At 41.7% G+C, this 22,911-nt stretch overlaps 1 protein-coding gene across 1 annotated transcript in view; it reads right to left on the bottom strand.

The window, feature by feature from the left end:
* Positions 1–22,911, bottom strand: part of MVB12B (multivesicular body subunit 12B) — a 311,400-nt gene that overhangs the window by 19,103 nt on the left and 269,386 nt on the right. The gene's annotated exons all lie outside the window — the stretch shown is intronic.

The following is a 22,911-nucleotide window of genomic DNA, read 5'->3' as shown; positions in this document are numbered from 1 at the left end:
TGCTTAAGGAAGATGAGTCTGACAGCCGGTCTGCAGGATTAGTCATAATACCACCATCTCTATCCCTTTGAACTCAGACATTTGAGGGGCTCCAAGCACTTCACTGGCAATCTTTTGAATCCTATTCTGTATTAAACCAACCATGTTGAGGGAATGCTTACCTCCCTGTCTGGCAGGAAGAGGAGGCTGCTACTATAGTGTGGCACTAAATCTCTTCTCCACCGAGAGCCTTTTCAGAAGCCTCATGGTGGCACATGGAGGGGACCCTGGACTTCCTGAGGCCCTGATAGTGGAATGTGAGCCCTTACCAAACTAGTCCGGGGATGGACTAGGTCTATCAACTGAGGACAACTTAAGTCAAACGTGGATGGGCTCATCCCCAGACAGGGGTGATAGCATGGGAGCAATTATTTAGGCTGCAGTAATTCACCACTGCTGTTCACTCACACAAGAAGGAGTTGCTATCTGCATCAGTGTGGGGAACACCACACCAAGGAGATGGGGTATCCTTCAGAGTAGCACAGTGGCCAGACCTAAAACAGCCATGAAATTCAATTCAACTCCACATGCACTTAGCAAATAGTAAGTACTTGATAATATGATTGATTTTGTCTGTCATTTTAACTTTATTTTTTTCCTCTCTAAAAATATTTCATTCCCCCCCCAATTCCTGACATTTTAAAAATACCTACTTGTGCAAAACACGAGTCAAAAACATAACTATTCCTGCCATCAAAGAGCTTAGGGTAGTGTTGGATACGATGCACACACACAGATAAGAATAAGCACTTTGGGAAAGTTGAGTAAAGAAAAAACACCCAGCGGGAAAATCACGGAAAGTTTCACTAAAGAGATGGCACCTGAACTGAGCCTGGAGGAAAGAGAAGGCTTGTATGAAGCCGATGTGAGGAGAGAGAACATCCTAGGCTCACAGAAAGAGCCTGCAGTTCAGATTGGCTGGAACATGGAATACATAAAGGAGATTAATATGAAATAAGTTTGAAAAGTTAGGTTCCAACTTGATCCAATCTAACAAGTATTTGTTAAGCATTTATGTGGCAAGACACTGTGCTCACTTAACGCTTGGGATGCAAAAACAAAAAAAGATAGTCACATTTCAAGTAATGTTTTTTTTTTCCTAATTGACCCCAGAGGCCAAACCCCGAGTTCCTAACCTCAGTTTTATCCTCTTGATTTGTCATTCTTCCTCTTTCTGCATACCCCAAACTTGCAGTTTCTAAACCTCCACAACACCCTGTGCATCTGACCCCTCTTTTCTACTCATACAGCCATCATCCATCCCTCACTGTACCTTGTCTGATGAGCACCAGCCTCCTAACTGGTCTCCCTGCCTTGAGGATCTTGCCACTTCTGTCCATCATCCCCTCCAAAGCAATTTTCCTTTAAGTTCATATCTGACCACTTCACTCCATGACTTAATAAGCTCCAGTTAATAAGCTCCCTATTGCTTCTAGGATTAAAACATAAACTCCTCTGGCTTTCAGAGACCTTAAGAATCTGGTCCCATCCTGTCTTTCCAGCCTCATGAGACATGACTCTCCTTCCCACATTCTTAGATCTAGTCAACCTGGCCTTCTCTTGGTTCCTCCATAAAATGCTCCTTCTCTTTCTACACCATCCCCTGCCTTAGCTCAACCTCAGAGAACCTCTCTCCTCCTTCATGTGCTCAAACATCAGCTTCTATTACCTTTCTGGATCCTCCCAAATGCTAGTGACCTCCCTCCCTAAGTACCTGGTATTAATTCTTTTCATGTTTATTCTGTAACAGAGACATCCTGGCTGTCTCTCTTCCATCCCTCCTTTCCTTTGAATTAAATATCATGAGGGGAGCAAGTAGCTCATTTTTGTCATTGCATCTCCTGCATCTGGCACAGTGTTTGTCACATAGTAGGGGCTTAACAGATGCTTGCCTGCTTGAAGTTGCATAAAGGTAAATTTAGGCTTGATGTCAGGAAGCTTTTTGGAGCTGTCCTAAAGCAGCAGCTCAGGAGCTCATGTGATTCCTTCTCTGTGCAGATCTTCAGGCAGAAGCCTGATGACAATTTGTCAGGCCTGTTCTAGTGGAGATTCCTGTCTGCTATGGGTTGAACTAGAATCAGGGGTGGGGAACCTATGGCCTCAAGGTGACATGTGGCCCTCTAGGTTCTCAAGGGCCACACTTGAGGACCTAGAGGGTTACATGTGGCCTTGAAGCTGCAGATTCCCCATCCCTGGACTAGATGCCTGCCAAATCTGGAATTTTGCAGTTCATTGTCCACTCTGAAGAGTTCTATCTCCTTCCTCCCAAATGCCTGCCTGCATTGGCTCTGCTTTGCCTAGCGTTCTCACTGACCTGTTCCTCCAAATCCCTGACCTGCTTCAACGGCTTCCCCTTATCCACGGACACAGAGAGTACAAGTATCTGCCTATGGCAGAGCCAGAGCAACCCGCCAACATATAATCAAAGAATCCTGCCTCCACAAGGAGTTCAGAGGAAAGCTAAGAGATGGTGCGTTTCCTCATGCTGGCAGCCTATTCAGGCTACACTCAGATCTTCCGTCATTTCTTTTCAGCCCTGGGCTGGGAGGGCAGCATTTATTTTCGTGGATAAATTAGTGTCCTGTAGCTATCATCAGGGAAAACCGCAGCTGGGAGAGGAAGCAGTAATCACAGCTGTCCCCCGACTCTCCCCAGCCTGGGTTTGTACCTTTCTGCACTTGCCAAAGGTGGACGACAGACACTAAGGCGGCTGGCTGTACTAGAATGAATCTTCATGCATCTTGCAGTTAGATGATGTGGGGCTCTGCCATTTCCTAGTTGTGTCATTATGGGTTAAGTCTCTCTTTCTCTGAACCTTTTCCTTGACCATCTGTAAAATGGTGAAAACAACACCTACTGCCTCACAGGACTGTGATGAGGAAGGCGTAGGGCACAGATTTAGAGCTGGCAATGGAGTTCACCAGCCCCCCTGGCCCAGTTCCCTCATTTTACAAACAAGGCCCAGGATAGTTAATGGATTTGCTCAAAATTCATGCAGTTCTTGAGTAGTGGAGTTGAGATCTGATTTTACAAACCATAACATGTAACAGAAATGCCGGGCTGTTACCTGCCCAGGTACACCTGCTTTGCGCAACAAATTACAAGCATCATTGGTATGACCATACTTGGCCACAAAGGTAACTGTGATTCATCTCTGTCTCCTGGCCTGGTAGAGGTCACTACCTCTTGATCTTCAGCAGAGATAATGGGGACATCAAACAAACAAACAACCCCAACAGTTTTTCAAATAAACAAGTCAGGGAAAACCAAAGCAAAACAAGGTACAAAAGCAGAGAAGACAAGTTGATAAGAGTCGTTACTCTGTGGCAGCTGAGGCCTAGCCACAAATCAACTTAACCGGTCTAGCCTGTGGGGCCCTCACTCCTTCACAGAATCACAGAATCTGAGTTCTGGAAGCCATAGGTAGACAAAGGGTGTACACCCAGGTAGTTTTATTTTTAACAAGGTAAAATCTTTTGGATATTCAGTCACAAAGGGCACTATTTTTGTTTATTAACCTAGGGAAACTAGAAGTTAATTAAAATTTTAAAGATTAACAGCAAAATTATATTAAAAAATTTACAAACTGCAAAGGATTCCTTTTAATCAAACCTTTACCCTAAAATGCAGAGCCACCTGTTTCAGACTTAATTTCTTGCATTAAAAAGGCATCTTTCCAACTGGCCCTGATCTCTTAGTCCTATACTTTGTCATGAAGCGTCAGTGGTGCAGTATAAGAACTGTACATACTTTAAAATGTAACATGTTAACTTTTTGCTTTCCTTGCCCACAGCAACCAAAACCTCAGGACTATATACTATAGGTTGAGACAAGGAAAACTAGAGGAGGCAAAGAGGAAATGTATATAGTTCCGGGATTCTTTGTAAACCTGGCTTAAAAATTTTTTTTGATAAAACTGTATTTTAGTATAAGTGGCTTCCTTTATGATCCCATGTATTTTATTTTATGTATTTAAAAACATGATTGTGAGAAAAGGTTCACCAGACTGCCAAAGAGGGCCACAACCCAAAACAGGTTAAGAACCACTGGTCTGGTTGGTTTTTCCCTTACCTGACCACAGGCAGCTAGAATCAGGAGCCTCCTGGACTTGGAAAGAAGGGTAGCAGCCTACCCTGACCCCAGCTGGAATTGTGTTCCACTAAACAGAAAAGGGCTTTTTTATGAGGAGGAAAATAGGGGGTAGCACCCCAACATATCCATAGCTTCCCCCCCTCGCCCAAAGTAACCATGGCTATGAACAAATCTTAACCTTTCTATTTTCAGCCTCTCTGGGTTGATAGGAGAGAGAGCAGTAATGACTGAACTCAAAGTCAGAGGACCTGAATTCAAGTCTCACATTCATCATGTAGCTTTTATCAAGTTGCTATATTACATAGTGGCAGGAACAGCAGATTTAAAATAATTAGATCTGGGTTTGAATGTTGATTCTTATGTTTACAACCTGTGTTAACTTGGGTAAGTTCCTTCTCTCTGTTTTAGTTTTCTCATACATGAAATGAGGGAAGTTTGATCAGAGGGTGTCTAAGGAACCTTTTGGAGCAACTAGCCCTGTTCGCAGGTGACGGGAGCAGAGCCAGGACTGGGGCCACAGGATCGCTGATTTAGAGCTGGAACTGACCTTAAAGGTCATCTAGTGTAACACTTAATTTATGAATATGGCAAATGAATCCTGAAGAGGTTAAATGATTTGCCCAAAGTCACATAGGTAAATAATTGATTAAAGTTACATTTGAACGTAGGTCCTTTGAATGCTAAGGACTGCAGGGTAGCTAGGTGGCACAGTGGATAGAGATCTGGCCTCAGCTACTTCCTAGCTGTGTAATTCTGGGCAAGTCACTCAACCCTGTTTGCCTCAGTTTCCTCCTCTGTCAAATGAGCTGGACAAGGAAATAGCAAACCACTCCAGTATCTTTGCCAAGAAAACCCCAAATGGGGCCACAAAGAGTCTGACACGACTGAAATGTTCGAACAAAGAAACTTCTGGCTCTAAATCCTATGAATTTTGTGAACTCATCTTTAAAATGAAGATGCTAGATTTAGATGACTTCTGTGTCTCAGTTTACTTGTGTATAAAATGAGGGATCTGAAAACAATGGCCTTTAAGGAGCCTTCTATCCCTTCATCTATGATTCTATGATTTCTTCTAGCCTTAATACTGTAGCTCTTCATTGTTAACTTCACTATTGGAGATGACCTAGGGTTCTTGAGGTCTATGTAAACTCCTACCAGGACGGAAAGGTTTCAAAATTAAAGGACTTCTGATGGAATGTGAACTTGTAATCCAGATCAACCCAGCTAAACGATTTTTTTTGGTGGAGGGAGGGGTCAGTTGGGCATACCAACCATATACTAAGGTATAGGAGAGTTCTGGTGTGGAAGAATAACACCTATGGAAATGAAATTCCAGACCTTTAAAAAAACCACTTCCTTTCATTTCACCATGTTTATCTTGTTCAGTAAGTCAAGGAGTATCCAGAACTAAAGTGGTGGGGTTTAGTGACTAAGTCCATGTTCCCCTATTCTCTTATGTCTCATAAGATAACTTTTCAATAGGTGGAATGGAGAAAGAAAATAATTTGAACTACAGCTGGAAGAGACCTCCAAGGCCATCTAGCCTGAGCCCTATTTGGACAAGGACTCCCTCTACAACAAAGGTCTTAACCTTTTGTGTGTCATAGACCCCTTTGGAGGCAGTCAGATGAAGCCTATGGACCCCTTCTCAGAATCATGTCTGTCACCTACATTCACAAAAGAAATACTAAATTTCAGTCACAAGTTAGTAAAAATAAAAATGGAATTTTTCCCCATCCAAGGTCACAGACCCCTTGAGAACTATCTTCAGACTTCTTGGGGAAGGGGCTGGGGACCCCAGGCTAAGAACCCTTGCTCTACAATGTCCCTGAGAAATGGTTGCCCTGCCTTTGCATGGAGTCCTCTCCTGAGGTGGGACATGCTTCCCCTCCCCGGCCCCCCCCCCCCCCCCCCCCGCCCCCCCCCCCCCCCCCCCCCCCCCCCCCCCCCCGGTCCCACTCCTCTACAGCTTTCTTCGGTAGGAAGTTTGTCCTTGCCTCACTGGAGATAGCACAGTGCAGTGGAAAGACTGGGGCCGGCCTTGGATTTATGGGACCTGAGTTTGAATCTCAGCTTTGCCACTCTCCCAGACAAATCATTTAACTTCCCTGAGCTTCAGTTTTCCTCATCTATAATATAAGGTTGTTGTTTAGTCATTTTTCAGTCATGCCCGATTCTTTGTGACCCCATTTAGGATTTTCTTGGCCATTTCCTTCTCCAGCTCATTTGACAGATGAGGAAACTGAGGCCAATAGGGTTAAGTGACTTGCCCAAGGTCACACAGCTAGTAAGTGTCTTTAGCCACATTTGAACTCAGGAAGATGAGTGTGGCCTGGCACAGTATTCACTGTACCACCTAGCTGCCTCCCAAAAAATGAGGAGGTTAGCCTAAATACCTTCTACATTTATATTCCTATGATTCTAAGTCTTAAAGGCTTGTCTTTATAACTTCCATCTATTGTTCCTAGTTTTGCCCCCTGGGGCCAAGTAAAACAAGTTGAAATCCCTCTTCTCCCTGCCAGCTCTTCAAATACTTGAAGACAGCTCTTACCTCCTCCACCTACATTCCTCTCCCTCCTCCCAAACCCTAAAGTCTTCTCTTCAGAAGTCACCTCTCATCTTTGAGCAAGAAGAACAGGGTCTTGAATCTTTACCTACGTTTCTTCTCAATTGTCTTTCCAGACTAAACGGCTCTTTTCTGTCCCCTCTTACAAATTCTTCCCCAGCCCTGTGATTTCACTGGGCTAGGGAACTCTAGGCAAGGAAGATCCCTCTACCAAAGCAGATCAGAAACTATTCTGCAATTCACAGTCTTCAGGGTGCTGCCAGGGGCATAGGGAGGTTTATATGACTTGCCTAGGGTCACACTGCCAGAGTGCCTGCAACGACCAATTTTCAAAAGCCATCCACTACGACAGACTGCCCCTCCCTCTCTTTGCAATCTGTCCTCATACTCCCTGGATCACTAGAGGTGCCTCCCTCTGACTATCCTCCTATCTGGTAGTTAGTTTATCCCCATTCCATTCCACCTCCCACACTGGGGCCAAAATGATTTTCCTTAAGTGCAGATTTGACCATGTCACTCCACAACTCAACAACAACAATAGCTAACATTTAAGGTTTGCAAAGTGTTTTAAATATATCATATGATCGATAAACACTAGTGGTTTCCTACTGCCCCTAGGATAAAATGTAAATAAAATATAAAGCTCTTTACACCCTGGCCCCAACCCATCTATCCAGCCTCACTGTGAACATTACTTCTTCTCCTGCACTTTGTAATCCAGACAAACTAGACTTCTCTCTGTTCCTCAGCCACCAGACTCCAGATCCCAACAACGGCCACCATGCCACCCCCCACCCTTGCCCCTCTTCAGCTCTGCCTCCCTGGATCCATTTCTTCCTTCAAGATGCAACTCAGGCACTTTTTCCATGACGCCTTCTCTAATAATCCCCGCAACTGCTAGTGGCCTCCCTCCCAAACTACCATGTAGTTAACCACTTTGTATTTCTTTCCTTTACACGTATTCTGTATACACTAATATATGTGTTTATTGTTAGAATGCAAGCATATTGTGAGTAGGGAATTTTTCCCTCACTGTCTTAGCGCAGCGCCTGGGACATAACAGCTTGCTGACTGAATCACCTTCACTCACATTCTTCTTCATGAGGTGAAGAATTTCCAGCTCAGATGCCACATGGTTGTACAAGATAACAGGTGTGTTCCTTATTCTGTTTCTAATGCTATTCCTGAAGATACCCTGCCTTCTGGACTAATCTCTTTAGAGAACAGTCTTCAATAATTTCCAGATTCCCCTTCCATATCATAGCACATCACTCAGAGTATGTCATCCTATAAATACTTTGGGAGTGTCTTCCCCTTGTCACTTGCCTTCATTTTCTGTCACTTTTCTCAAAAGTGAAGGCCCTGAGACTTTTTTTTTTTTTACACCATCTCTCTCCCTCCCTCATATTCTTAGGTATGCATGAGCTAAGTTTCATTTACAAACTTAAAGTCGCAGCCTTTTTCTTCCTGGACATCTACAAAAATGTTCAACAAGATGGACGCTGGTGCTGAATTCTGGATAGATCAATCGATTGATCAATCAGAAATTGAATATTTATTAAGTGGTTGCTATGGGCCAGATGCTGTGGTAGGTACTAGGGTTACAATGACAAACACGAAACAGTCCCATCTCATAAGGAGTGTACGTTCTAATGAGGGAGACAACACGTGCATGTGTAAGTTTATGATGTATACGTATGTATAAGTACATGATGACTTTTTGGGTGGAAGCACTAACAGGTGAGGGTTCAGGGACGGCATCACGTAGGAGGTGGTGTCTGAGCTGGGCTCTGAGAGGATTGTAAAAGGTGGAGGTGAGAAATGAGTAAATATATTCAAGGGATGTCTGTGCACACGCACAGGGTTAGGAAATGGAAGGCCAAACTTAGGCAACCGATCGTAGACCAGTTTGTCTGGACCACAGAGTATGTGAAGGAGTGTAACATGGTGAGGCTAGGAAGGTGGCCAGGTTTGAGGGGATTTAAATGCCAAACAGGGGAATCTGTATTTTATTCCAGAAGTAACAGGGAGCCATTGTAGTTTACTAATAGTGAGTAAAGAATGAGGTGTAACTCCCATCCATCCATTCATTCAAGAAACACTTATTAAGCATTTCTCATTTATAAGGCCCACCATTATCAGACTTCTGTGATGATATCTCACTGTGGCATGGAGATGAACCCAGATTTTGAAGGCTGTGACAGGGCTGTGCAAGGTCTAGTTGGACCTTCTTACTAAGTGTGCATCTATCATCCAAGGAGCAGCCTAGCTAAATGTGGTCAGGCTCATTATCAGAAGGTTGGTCACCAAATCCCTGGTGAAACAGATTTGGAGCCAGCAGCCCTGAGTTCAGATCCTACTGTGACACTTGCCCTCTACGTGGCCTTGGGTAAACTACTCTCAAGGCCAGGGGTGGGGAGCCCACCCCTCCTCTAGGCCATAGTTTCCTCATCTAAAATGAAGGGATTGGAGTAATGACATTTAAGGTCTCTTAAGGTCTCTTCCAGCTCTGAATCTATGATCCTAAGATCTTTTTGGAGGGAAGGGGGCAATGACTCATGAAAGTATCTAAGGAGGGAGGGAGTTAAGAATTGCTTCAGTGGAGGGAGTAACAAAGAAATGTGACATAAAATCTGTTGAATGACTGTATAGATTGTACACAATGCATTGTGTTAAGGATATCAGGGAGCTAGAAACATGTGACATAAACTTATTGTTGCTGAGTGGTTTCAGTCATGTCCCACTCTTTGGGACCCCATTTGGGGTTTTCTTGTCAAAGACACTGGAGTGGTTTACCATTCCTTCTCCAGCTCATTTTAGAGATGAGGAGACTAAGGCAAACAGGGTTAAGTGACTCATCCAGGTTAACACAATTTATAAGTGTCTGAGGCTGGATTTGAACTCAGAAAGATGAGTCTTGACTCCAGGCCAGGTGCACTATTCATTGCATTCAGTAAGTAACTGCTCTTTGTACAGCACTCTGCTAAGGGACCCAAGGGCAAGCAAACAAACAAACCAAACCAAACCATTTTCCTTCTCCAGAGGAGCCTATATTCTTATTAGGAGCTTTTAGTACATAACTCCCCTAGGTAAGTGGCCATTTATCTCTACTCTTTGTTTCCTGATTTTTACAAGTTCTTTCTTTCAAGGTGAAATAATCCTTCCTCAAATCCCAGGCTAACATGCTTTTATTTTGTTTAGTTTCGAAAGGAATCTTTAGTCATCATCTAATATGTCATTTTAAAAATTATTGTATTTAAATCATAAGGGAGAAAAATTCTCAATGCCAATAAAAAGATGAGAGAAAAAAAGTATGTTTAAGAGTAACTTACCAAAACAATAAGAACAACTATCCATCAGCAGTTTAATTTTTCATGAACAGGCTAAATTTATGACAGTGAAAAATTCACAGCTGTGACCAGAGTAGACAAATTCAAAATGTCACCCTGGATGACATCTGCCAAGCCACCAGGGCCATCACCTTTTATTCAACTGGGTTGTTCTAGGCCTTTCATTTATCTGATATACCGACCTAGGATATCTTTGTGGTCATCTCCAGTACGTGAGATTAACTGTACTGTTCCAATTAAAAAAAATCTAAGCCAGACCAGAGAGTCTGAAATTATGCCAAAAGTGACCAAAGCAGTTCATGCTTCTAAAGAAAAGATCCAGTGCGTATAGTTAGGTAAGTCTCAACTAGTAAAATCAGAGACTCTCAGAACTGTAGCTAAGAGGTCAGAGAGTGTGGCATAATGGAAGAAGCTGGACTTGGGAGTCTAGAGGACCTCGGCTTGGATTCAAACTCTATTGTTTGTTATGCAGGTGACCCAGAGCTCTCTGCATCTGAGTTTCCTGGAAAGTGAAGAGATGAGACTTCATGTAAAGTCCCTTTCACCTCCCCTAGGCTCCTGTGAGCCTAAGGATGATGTTTCACTACAGCCTTTACCCATTGCTCCAAGTTTACTCTCCGGGGCCAAGAAGACAAGCCCAATCCTTTCCCCACAAGCACACACGCACACGCACACACACGCGCGCGCGCACACACACACACCCCTCTACTTGTATACATAGATATGTGCATGTATGCATGTATGAATATATACACATATGTATATGTAGATATATGAATGTTTCTACATAGATGTATACATTACATATACATATATGTATGTATTCATGTATGATTCTATAAAAAGCATTTAACCTCTCAGGCATTCTAGACTCTCTAAGATTATCAATTATAATGTTAAGAGTTTCTTCATCTGGGAATCCCCTACACCAGTGAAATCACAGATCCAGTTCGTAACCATATATATGTGAGATATATTTACACACATATATTTGATAGAAATATACCTACAGATACAGTAAACCCACTGTTACGGGTTTCTTATAGAAATACATGCATATATACATACACACACTTTGAGACTAACATCTAAGGATTTTTTTAAGTGCAGTTCGGAAAGAGGGCATTAGATGGTGCTGTGTAACCACAAATTTTACCTTATAAAATTCCAAATTCCTTAGCACAGAACCTTTCTGAAAGAAGAAAACAATTATGCTGGGGATATGAAAATGTACTTTTTATATAATGGGGAATCTGTCCTTTCAATGGGGCCATAAAAAGTATGCCTTCACATCCCATAAAAGTCTGCAAAAAGTCCCCACTAGAAAGCTCCAACGGCAACCCAAGCCAAGGCAGAACTTTCAAAGTTGCTTCTCAGAATCTCTGGCTGCCAAACAGGGCTTTTGTGCACTTCACCTCCATGTCCTGATGTCACAGCCAGCAGGAGCAGCCCCAGGCTAAATAAACAGTAAGCCCCATTTTTCAACACACAAACACATAAAGATGTCAGCTCAAACTGTTTACTAATTAACACTTAAAAAGACACAAATTAGATATGCGTGGCTAAGAGCAATTATAATCAAGACGAATTTCTCTAGTCATCTGGGAACTGAAAAAAAATGCCTAATTGCTGGAACCAATGTTTTAAAAACTGAAATCATGCCAGTTAGCAAATATGTTCATTTAAAGAACATTTCATGTGACTACACCCTTGAGAATTGACTACAAACATGAGAACAAGGAAAAATATTTCGGTATAAAATTAAAATTTTAAGCTCCCTTAGATTTACAACTTCTTCATTAAAGATGTCGGCAAACAGCAGCCCATAAAAACCTGTAGCAATTAAGTGGTTAAATGAACTGCCTCCCTTGTCAATTTTAAGGGAGTGATTAATATTAGATGTTCACTTTACTAATTAGATTCTCCCTAGTCTTTCAGTTTAAAGTCAAGTTAAAATGGAAGTTGACTTGTTCCATGGAAGCTTCTCTCTCCTTGGGAAGGGTAGTAGGCTAATGAGGATTTAATGCCATTTGTTCATTCAACAAACATTTATGAAGCTCCTACTATGTGCTAAGTGTTGGGGAAAGCACAAAGATTAGGTCCATAATGTAATTTACAATTTAGTAGGTAGTAGTTGGTAAGTGGTTGGCAAATGACCCATAGTTAGTAGGCAGCCACAATGCATTTGGAAGAGCACTAGATCAACAGTCCCAGGACTTGGATATGAATCTTGTCTCTATTTACTGTTTGGTCCTGCACAAAATATTCTGACTCCTCTGGACCACAGTTTTCTCGCCTGTGAAATGAGGGAGTTGGACTAGATGATGGACAAAATCTCTTCTGGCTCTGAATCTATACATCTATGCTACCTTTATACATGTTTAGGATGGCTTCTCTGCAGGGGTATGCTGGTAAACGTGCAACAACTGGCTCACCAAAAAATAAAAATGTACACAATGACATACTTTAAAGTTTGACCTGTATCATTAACATTTTGTCCATTGTTCTCTGAAGTCTAGAAATCAACAAAACAAATCAAGATGATTTCTCAGCTGTAAATGCTCACACTGAAAATTTAACAATAGCCTCTTGGCCTGCTTCAGCACATCCCTGTTATGTCGCATGACGCTACTGAACGCCTTTCTCTTTGTGGAAATTCTCTCTTCTTTGTATTTTCTTGACAGGATACTATCTTGGTTCTTCCTTCTCTCCAACTGGTCCTTCTGCGTGTCTTCTGCTGATTTCTCACCCTTCTCTGGTGTCCTAACTACATTTTATGAACGAGGAGGGGGAAGTTTGAGAACGATAATTTTCTATGCAAAGTGCCACAGCATGTTTGGTGAATTCTCTGCAGTGAGATAAAATTATGAAAGGAGTTGGTCTGGCTGAATGGGATACATCGCCCTGAGGCAGGCGGCATGGACGGGTTTAATCCCATCTCAACACTTAACTAGCTGTGAGACCAATTCACTTCATTTTTCTGTGCCTCAATTACCTCATCGGTAAAATGAGCTTTAATAATCTCTGCACTACTTCTATCAGAGAGCTGGGGTAAGGAAATAACTGCTTAAACCTTAAATACTTTAGAAGTGAGAGCTGTTATAACACAGCCCTTTCGTCAGATCCACAAATAAAATCATGCTTAAAAATGGATTTGGGCCATTTGTTTACAGTGTGAAAGCAGTAATTTATTCTGTCTGTTGAATGCACTTTCCTGGAAACAATCTGACAGCGTGGAATGGAAATGAAGGGAGGAAGACGGACCAGCCACTGTGGAAGCTTAATGCAGGAGACTGTACATGGTCAGGATCGCCCTCCTTTATGGAATGGAGCAAGTTGTTAATGAACTAAATGGGACCACGACTGTCAGCAGAGGCAATGGCAGCGGCTGCTTGTGTGCTGTTAAAGGAGAAATGAAAAGCAGGCAGTGAACAAAGGTAGGAGAAAAGCACTGGGTTATCTAAAAACATTTCTGTCTGGAATGCAGTGCCAGGGAAAACCCCGTGCTGCCTGTGATACGGAAGCCACCAGATCCAGGGCAAGGGAACTATTGCTTGCAAGAGAAATAAAGAGGCACAGAAATTCAGAATATTTATATGCACATCTATCCGTCTTCAGAGAAGATGCTTCATCAAAAGAGTAAATTATGGTATATTAATGTAATGGAACACTATGGAAGGCCATAAAAATGAAGACGATGAAGAATATAAAGAGAGATGGAAAGACCTATAGGAGGTGATCCAAAGCGAGGTCAGCAAAATAAAAACATGCATGGGCTATAACCACATTTTTAAAATGAAGGCAATGAAACTTTCTAGGCACACAGAGAGCAAGATTCAAGATAAAAAGGGAACAAATAGATGGTCATTGTTCTGATTTTGCTAAACTTTGTATTTGTGCCGCTTTTATTTTTCTAAGCGAAATCTGAATAATTTTAATTTTGAGATTCATTTGGATATTTATTACATATTTTATAGTTTATATTTGTTGAGAGTGATATTGTTTATTATACTAGTAAAAAAAAAGAATTTAAGTTGTATAATTCAACTTCTTCATGACTCCAGAAAAGAGGGAATTTTTTGTGAAGGTATTAGGATGAGTGTTTTTCTTGGTGGAAAAATCAACCTTACATTACTTCCAACCGGCCATCCTTTCCAACCTCTTCTGAGAAAAGTCCTACTCTGACACCATAGATATTTAGGGCTTTGTGATATACTGCTCCAAAGAATTTCCATTTCTTCAGGAAGGTATTCCTCTCCATGCCCACCCCCCACCCCATTCAGCTGTCCACTCATGGCTGAGCCATCAAAGGCCTAACTGGAAGGTGATCATACATTCATTCTTCCATGACTGGGACTATTCTACCTCAGATTAATTTATTTGCACTCTGGAAGGACTGAGGGCAGTTAAGTCTGAACCAAGTAGGGTAGAGTTGAGGGGGATGTTTTATTTAGGTAGCCAAGGTATAGTGAACCTGGACTTGAAGCCAAAGAAACCTGGGTTGAAATCCCAGGTTCTGCCATTTACTGACTTGTGATTTTGAGTGAGTCACTTTATTTCCCTAAGTTTCAACATCCTTCTCTGTCAAATGGGATGATGATACTTCTAGTGTACCCTCTACCCATCCTTCAAAAGAACCTCATTTTTGTCAGCATGGCTATCCCAGTTGTTGACAGATAGCAATTACTCCATGCATTAGCAGTCTTCAGGTGTGGCCATGGGCAAAAAAAATCATCTCCAACCTTTTGTTAGTGAAAAGATCAGAATATGGAGGACCTAGGAGTGAATGATGGACTCTGCCACTTACTGTTTGATTTTGGGCAATTCACTCACTGTTTTTGGCCTTGTTTCTTCCTCTGTAAAACTGAAGAGAGAGGAAGGGCTTGATTAGGCTTTACTGTTCCTCCAACCTCTAATCCTATGATAAGGCTCTCCACACTTAACTAATTTGGGCCTCTGTGCGCTCGCGCTCGCGCTTGTGTGCTCTCTCTCTGTCTCTCTCTCTCTTTCCTTAGAATGCAAAATGTCAAAGCTAGAAGGGATATTAGAGATCAAGTGGTCTGATTTCTTTAAAGACAAGGAAACTTAGACCCAAAGAAGGACAACAACTTGCCCAAGGTGACAGAATGAGCAAGAAGTAGAGTTGGGACTTAAACCTAGGTCTATAGACTGAAGGCCCAGTGCTCTTCCCCCTAAATCATGCTACTTCAAGACCTAGGTTATAAGGACTGGCACCTCCACTACCAACAGGCTGGAGACCCCTTCAATAGACTACGCACCACACTAAGCTATTGAGGTAGCTAGGTGGGACAGTGCAAAGACAGAATTAAATAACATAATATTTGTAAAGTACTTAGCACATAGTGGATGCTTAATGTTTCTTTCCTTCCTCTTCTCCCTCCTTCCCTCCCTCTTTACATCTTTCCCTCCCTCCCTTGTTCCTTCCTTCCCTCACTCTCTTCTTTCCTTTCCTTTTCTCTTTCCTTCTTTCTACACTTTGAAACATGCTGAATAAATAAGCCAGTTAAGTTACTAATCAAGTGCTAGGAATTGGATTCTATTGCTGTGGTCTGACACCATGGCCTCTGACTCAGCACTGAATTATGGAATCCTAAGAGTTGGAAGGACCTTAGAAGTCACTTTATAGCCAACTCACTTCTACAGCACTCCTGACATATGGTCATCATGGCATATTTCACCAAGTGATTAATAAAAGCTTGTTAAATGAATGAGTGAATTTAGCCTCTGTTTGAACAGCAGCAATAAGGAAGAGCTATCTCAGTGCTAACTGCCTTCTCTCACAATGCACCGTCTCCATTTTCTCTGGGTACTTCATGTGCATTGAATGTGCGAAAATATTTTTGGTCTTTTCCACAGCTGCTCCAGGTACTCTTTGTTGATTGGATGTAAATGTCAATGCCTTTTGCCTCTTCTTCACCTGTCTAGGGAGCAGCAGATTCTAACACCTTGCTGTTTATTACCAGAAAAGCCCAAGGTGTGGTGGAAAATTCACTGGACTGAGAGTCAAGGGGGGGTGGATATGAGCCTTAGCACTGCCACTAACCTGTGTGAACTGAGTCGGTGATATTATTATCCCTATTTTGCAAATGAGAAAAACAAGGCTGAGAGGAGTTAGAAGACTTGCCCAGGGTCACACAGCTAGTGAGCATCTCAGACAGGATCTCAACTCAGATCCTCCTGACTCTAAGTCTAGAGCTCTTCCAAGTCTAATGTTCCAGATTCCAAAAAGTTCCTTAGAGTAGAGTGTCTAAAATTCAACTTGTACAGAAAAAAGGCAAAAAAGGTGAAAAGATTCAAAACCAGATCTTATGAAGATTTAAGAATGTGCGGCCTACAGAAGGAAAAGACTTAACAGGGATAGGAGAGCTGCTTTCAAGCACGGGAACGGCTGCCTGTTCTACTTGGTCTGAGATGGTAGGACCTAAAGAAGTGTGGGGAAGTCACAGGAAGATAGTATTTCAGTACAACACAGGAAAACTGTGGCTACAACAATGGAACAATCCATTTGAGATGATAGTGAATTTCCTATCACCAGACATCTCCAAGCAGGGGCTGCTGGGATCATTGTCCAGGGAATTTCTGTTTAGATGGGGAATCGGCTTATTGATCTCTTGGTTCTTGTTTAATTCTGGGATTCCGTGACCCAAAGCAAAAGATTTGCAGTGAGCAAATCCTGCCCTTACTTTCCCAAATGCATACCCACGTTTGTAAAAAGGAGCTTGTCCTCCAAAAACTTCCATTGGAACGGAAAAATAGAATGAAATAAAAGGCAAGCATCTTAAGAAGAGGTCACTTAGTCACATCCTGACAGTTAATCCAAGTTCGGTGGGAGGATGATTAGCAAACAGATAACGCTATTTCAAAATTGTGACACAACTTTTCAATTTTTTTAACCAAGTTTGCATTTTGGACTTAAGTGCTCATAGGAATAGACTCTAGGTTCCTTTATCAAGGAATTCTGCAGAAAAACACTGTGTAAATAAAGCTTGAGATGTCATGGATTCATGAGATTTAGAGCTGGAAGGAACCTCATAACATAAAATGTTAAGAGAGCTACAGGGGACCTCAGAACACAGAATGCTAGAAATAGAAAGGAGGTAAGAGGTCATCTCATTGAACCCCCTCACTTTACAGGTGGCAGTGACTTGTCTAAATGACACAGTAAGAAAAAGTGGCAAAACTGGGGCTTGAACCCAGGTCTCTGGACTCCAAAGCCTGTGTGTCTTCCTCAGCACTTCCAGTCCAACTTGCTCATTCATTCCTACTTAAATGATATAATACTACCTAAAGAAGTAGAATTTAAAAGTCCAGAAATGGATGTTATGGAAGGCAAGAAGACATCTGTCATGGTTTCATACCCTATTTAATAACCTGTTCCTCCCCCCACCCCCTGCTAATTTTCACCAAGCCAGTAGTTATAAGCTCTATTTAGTACTTGGTCATCTTGTTAATTTCCTTAAGCAGAGAATTTGGATCTGCTCCATTTCATCACGCGTAACATATAATAATAATGCTGTCTTCTGCATACAAAGATGATGTTGCTGACCCACCATCACCAGGGCATACTTTCATAGATATTTTTTCAGTAACAGTGATGTGTTTGCACTGATCTGTTCCACTATCTTGTCCTCCATCCCACCTCCACCTCAGCCATGTCTAGCCAAGGGTATTAAATTTTTGAGGGCATGGAACAGGGCGCCATTAACTTGCCAAGATGGGAGCCAAACCTATGACCTTAGTTTGCACTGTGCTCTAATCAAGTCTACTAACCAGTCATTATACTTGGCACACAGAACATTCAGAAAACAAAATTCCAGTGGACACCAAAATATTCACATGAGGCTTTATTCTCTTATTAAGGAATAGGATGTTTACAATGAGGTGAATAATAAAAATGACATTTTCACAGTACTTTAAGGTTTATAAAACTCTTACTCTGCAATAACCCTGGAAGGTAAGCAGGGCAAGGGTTATCATGTCCATTACACAGAGGCTCCAAAAGGTTTAAATGAGCTGTCCAAGATTATGAAATGCAGCCAAAATTGGTATGTGGGCCTTCTGACTCTGTGCCCAGAATTCTTTCCATTATGCTATGCTAGATACTACAAGGATAAGTCATCTAAAGAAAGAATGACAGGGGAGACCCTAGACTCCTTTTGGGGCAATCCTTGAACAAGTTCCATCTTGGCAAAGTCCGACTCAAATCTCACCTTCTCCTTGAAGATTTCCCTGATCCTCTACATTATGTGCTATAAAAAACACCAAATTAAAGAAAACTGAACCAAAAAGGGAGGTGAGCTGGTCACATATCAATAACAAAAGATTATAATAACAAATGCTAACTTTTTAAATAGAATTTTAAGGTTTGCAAAGTCAAATATATGTATGACTGTCTATCAATCTCTGTTTATTTTTCTTATCATCTCATTTAATCCTTACAAGACAGCTGGAGGTAGTTGCCAATAAAATCACTATTTTACAGATGAGAAAGGTGAGCCTGATAAAGGTTAAGTGACTTGCCCAGTCAAACAACTGGTAAGTATTTGAGGCAAGATTCAAACTCAGGGTTTCCTGACTTTATGCCCAATATTCTATCCAACTAATATGTGGATAATTTATGTTCTGCAGTAGTAACCAAGTAAAGTCAAGAGGCCCATAAGGAAGGCCCCTCACACAGATATTGGAAAGAACTGAACAAGATGAAGGCATAAATAGGCTATGGTCCACACCAATGGAAGAAGTGCTCAAATCCACTGGATTACAGATCCAATAAAGTATCACAATTGTTTAATTTAATAATTTATATATTTATTTAATTTAATAAGCATTAACTACATATAAAGGACTGAGCAAGGAGTACAAAGACAAAAATTAAAAATAGTCCCTCCCCTCAAGGAGCTTATATTCTACTGAGGCAGATAATATGTAAACAGATTTTTTTAAAAAGACCAACTTAAGCAAAGAAAGATCAAGAAAGAATTTCTGTAGGAGGTGGTACTTGAACTCATCCTTGAAAGAAGCTCAGGATTGTAAAAAGCAGAGGTGAAGAAAGAGGGCATGCTAGGCAGGGGAGTGGTCTGGGTAAAGGAACAGTGTCAGGTGTACAATAAAGCCAGGTTCAGAGAACATTGAGTAAGCGAGTTCAGCTGGACCAGAGAGTGTATGATAGTGAATAATGTGAAATACTTCTGCCAAGGTCAGAAAGAGCCATATAATGAAGTGCATCAAAGGCTAAGTTGAGGGATTCATATTGCCTAGAGGCAATAAGGAGACCACTGAAGACTTCTGAGCAGGGGAATAACATGGTGAGATCTGCACTTTAGGAAAATTATTTTGGCAGCTGTGTGGAGGACTGGTGGGAGAGCTGAGAGACTTGCAGTAATTAAGGAGGCTATTGCGATAGTTTAGGTAAGAGGTGGAAGGCCTCAACTAGTGTGCTGGTGGTGAGAAGGGGACAGATGCCATGAAGGAAAAGTTGACAACACTTGGCAACTGATTGTGTATGGGGGTGGTGGTGAGTGGAGGGAGAGTGATGGGGACCCTGAGGTTGAACCTTGAAGTTGAGAGAAGTTTGGAGGAGAGGGAAGAAAACGACTGATGGACAAGTTGAGTCTGAAATGCTTGATGTCCAGGAGGTAACTGGTGACGTGGGACCAGAATGCAACGGAGTGATTTGGGATGAGAAGAAAGATTCCATTTTCTTTAATCTTTAGGTGTTCCTTAGCATATATTAGGGTTAGGGCCTGGACCTGTGATTTCATTGGTACATGGAAACTTCTCCTAATGTAAGTTGGCACCCCTGTTGTGACTTCTAGCCTCAGAGAGCTGCTTTTAGCCAGTGCAAGGGCCAACTCCACTCTGGCCACTCCCTGCAAGGCTTGTGAGATAAGAATGGTTTTTACCTTCTTAGCTCATAAAATAGTTTAAAGCTCCACTGAAGTTGAATATAGTGTTTGTATGGACACCTAGCCTAGAGCAAGACTTGTCCAGAGTCACACAACCAGGATGTGATGGAGGCAGTGCCTGAAGACAAGTCTATGTTTAAAAGCCAGCTCTCTCTTCACACAGCAAACAGTTAATAAATGTCTGTTCCGGGCTGAAAGAGATCAAAGACCCGAATTTCTCAAGGGATCCTAGAATTTTACAAACAGATGGGACCTCAAAGGTCATAGAAGCTAACCCATATTTGAGTCAGGAATCATCTCCACAACAAGGAGAGACATAGGCCATAGTGGATAAAGCACCAGATTTGGAGTTAAAAAGATATGGGTTTGAATCTTGCCATACTCACTCAATGAGCAGAGCTCCCAACCTGGGGTCAGGATGTCTGGGTTCAAAATCCACTCAGACACAGATTTATGATCCTGGGCCAGTCACTTAACCTCCTCTTTAAAATAATGGAATTGGACTTGGTGGCCTCTGAAGGCCCTTTCATCTCTATGTCCATAATCTTCTCAGTGACCCTGGCCAGCTCACTCAACCTCACGGAGACCTGAAAATGGGGTCAATAATAGCGCTTATTTCCTAGAGCTGCTGTGGGGGTCAAATGAGACAATGTACGTCAAGTGTTTTACATGCATATGTGAAGTGCTTTACATAAAAATGAGTTTGTTGTTAATACTGACCAATAGTTCTTCAGCTTCTGCTCCAGTTCCTTCCAGTTAGGGGGAACTCATTAACTCCTGAGACAACGAATTCTATCATCAGGGAGGCTTTTTTTGTTTGTTTATTTTATTTTGTTTTCCCTTAAATCAGGCCAGGGAAGGATGCAGCCCTGGGCAGAAACCTGCCTCCCTCTCACTTCCCTTCATTCACCCGTTACTTCTGGCTTCGACCTCTGGGGCCAAAGAGAGGAGCCTGATGCCTCTTTCATACTCCAGCTCTTCCATGAAAAGAAACATCACACTGCCTTTAATTCTCTTCCTCTCTAAGTTAAACCCTCCCAATTCTTCCAACTGGTCCTCTCTTTGTGGGATGTGCTACAGCTTCTCAACGCCCTTCCTCAAACGCGGTCCCCGGAACCTGAGACTCCAGAAGTGGTGTGGGACATTTGCCTATACAACTGCTAGTGTTCTTCCTCCCAGACTGCTTTGGATTTAACTACTTTGTTTTTATTTGCGTTTATTCTCTTTCCATTTATTCTGTATATAACTAAATATACTTGCTATCTCCCCCAATAGAACATAAGCTCCTTGGGAACAGGGGTTATTTAATTCTTTATATCTGTATCTCTGGTACCTAGCACATAGTAGGAGCTTAATAAATGCTTGCAGATTGACTAGCCCCTTCACATACGTGTTCCTGTGTTGCTGCTGGAAGGAGCAGCCCCTCATAACACTGTCAAAGACAATGCAAAGAAAAGGAATACGCAGCTATTTGTTGTCTCAGCTGCTAACTCCTGTACAAAGCAGGGGACTCTAGAGAAATACTGCAAGCAGTCCTTTATTGGGGGAAAACCGCAAGGGATTTTTCTTCATTTCTGGGTTGGCATTATGCAGTTCTCCCTCCCCTGCCAAAGTGACCTAAAATCTATATATGACAATCAGCTTCTTTTTTTTTATGATTTACTGAAAATCAAAGACAAAATGGGCCTTTTTTGTTGTTTTTGTTATGACAGGTTTAGAAATTTGTTGTACTACATTGATTCAATTTTCCTTGATTTCAGCCATCTTTCAATAAAAAACCTGATTCTGCTAGCTGAGAATACAAGAAGAAAACCCAAAGGGAACAGAGAATATTGAAATGGTTCCACCATTTCCATCTTTGAGACAAATATTCCTTTCAGAGGAGAAGCTGCCTCTGAGCACGTGACTGCTTAACAACCTTCTATACATAAAAAAGAGGGAAAAAAGAGAAGACAGCATAGAATCTAATGCTGTCTCATAGAAGCAGTGAAAACATCTACAAATCTGAGGTCTAGTTTCATTCAGTTGCTCCAACTCTCTTTTCAGAGTTATCATGTATACTGAAATATTGGTCATTTTTTTCCATCTCTAGAAAAAAATTCCAACATATCAGTGCTGTCAAATGTGACCTAATTTTGTTGAGAGCAACTGAATAAGTCCAGCCCTTACTCTAAATCATTAAGAGGTATGGTCACTTCAGAAAATCCCCATTTTCGCCAAAAAATAACAATGCTATCGTTTACAAAGCTTTACGGCTTACAAAGAGCTCTTTATAACCACCTTGCTAAGTGGGGGTTAGAAATATTGTTCCCATTTTAGAGGGAAGAAAACTGAGGTGAAGAAATTTGATCACAGCCAGACGGAAAATATAAAAAGGTAGGATTTGAACACAGGTCTTCTGATTCTAAGTCCAAGGTGTCACTATACCATACTAGGCCTCAAAGAAATAGCATGAGTTTATATGGGGCTTTAGCAAACTTAAACAAAAATACTGTCCTCAGAGTGTTACCCTGTGGTCTGTAGTGCAAATGTTATATGTTATGACTCCGATTTTATAGTTGAGAAAACTGAGGCTTAGCAAGGTGAGTGGTGAGATATCATACGTGCACACACACACACACACACACATATGTATGTTTAAAATTCATGAAAAGCTCCCAAAACTTAAAACTGCACTAAGATTTCTGGGACACTCTGTATGCAGACTGTCACAGGATTATCACGAGCAAACGTTAGATGACGTATGCAAAGTACGTTAAAAACACAAATCAGTACAGACAGGTGAGGTCTCCTTATCACTGTTATTGACAATGACTATCTTTTTCTGATCAGCTGCACTCTTGGAATGGTGACCCTTCTAGAATGCCTTAAAGTCTATGAAGTGATTTTCTTGAGACACTCCTGTGAAGAATAGTACAAGCATCATCACCTGCCTTTT

The sequence above is a fragment of the Trichosurus vulpecula genome, chromosome 3 (genome assembly GCF_011100635.1).
Source record: "Trichosurus vulpecula isolate mTriVul1 chromosome 3, mTriVul1.pri, whole genome shotgun sequence".
Classification (NCBI taxonomy): domain Eukaryota; kingdom Metazoa; phylum Chordata; class Mammalia; order Diprotodontia; family Phalangeridae; genus Trichosurus; species Trichosurus vulpecula.
Note: the sequence above shows the minus strand (reverse complement) of the source record. Positions and strands in the feature narration are given on the sequence as shown.